At 42.9% G+C, this 916-nt stretch overlaps 1 non-coding gene across 1 annotated transcript; it reads left to right on the forward strand.

Annotated features, from left to right (window-relative positions):
- The first annotated feature begins 488 nt into the window (after positions 1-488).
- LOC120259632 lies at positions 489-595 on the forward strand. The gene has a single exon (XR_005536189.1). It is a non-coding gene; the product is annotated as a small nucleolar RNA R71 (small nucleolar RNA).
- Positions 596-916: the final 321 nt, after the last annotated feature.

The following is a 916-nucleotide window of genomic DNA, read 5'->3' on the forward strand; positions in this document are numbered from 1 at the left end:
TTCTTCATATTTAGGGCTTGTTGTTGTTGTTTGAAACTTGGGTGGTGCCATTGTCTTCTGTTGCCCTTGATTATACCATGAAAGAATCTGGCGGCTTCTCCACCCCTGATTATAGGTGTTGCTATATGGATTGTCTTGGTTTCTCATTGCATTACCCACAAAGTCCACTTGTTCTACCAAGGATGTACCACCAATAAAAATCTGGCAATCAGATGGGGCATGTCCTACCCCACACCCTATGCAACTAGTCAGGGCCACCACTCTATTAGAAGTTAGAGTGTCTAACTTCTTACTCAATGACTCTACTTGGGCCGCCAATGAAAAACCTGTGTCAATCTCATAAAGTCCGGCTATCTTCTTTCTATCCCTTGTGTTCCCTTGTGTGCCGGGTCTTGCTCCCTAAGGTTCCTTCTGCTGTAGCAACGTGTAACTGCTTCGTGCTTGGGTTCAACCCACTATAGAATGTCTGAATAATCATCCACTTGGGGAACCCATGTTGAGAACATTTCCGCAGTAGCTCCTTGAACCTATCCCATGTCTCAAAAAGAGACTCCAATTCTGTTTGCACAAAGGAGGAAATTTCATTTTTGACCTTCGCAATTTTTCAAGAAGGGAAATATCGGGCAAGAAAAGCTTCTACCATCTCCTCCCAAGTAGTAATTGATGCTCGAGGTAATGAATGTATCCACTGCTTTCCTCTCCCTTTTGAGGAAAATGGGAAGGCCCTCATTCTGTTAGCATCATCCGTAACTCCATTAATCTTGAGTATGTCAAACACTTCCAAAAAGTTCTCTATGAGATTGTTTGGATCCTCATTGTCCAAACCATTAAATTCTGCCGACTGTTGTAACATTTGGATAATGCTGGTTTGAGCTAAAAATTCTGAGCTGCAATCGGTGGCAGCACAATGCTAGAT

This window comes from Dioscorea cayenensis, chromosome 4 (assembly GCF_009730915.1).
Source record: "Dioscorea cayenensis subsp. rotundata cultivar TDr96_F1 chromosome 4, TDr96_F1_v2_PseudoChromosome.rev07_lg8_w22 25.fasta, whole genome shotgun sequence".
Lineage (NCBI taxonomy): Eukaryota > Viridiplantae > Streptophyta > Magnoliopsida > Dioscoreales > Dioscoreaceae > Dioscorea > Dioscorea cayenensis.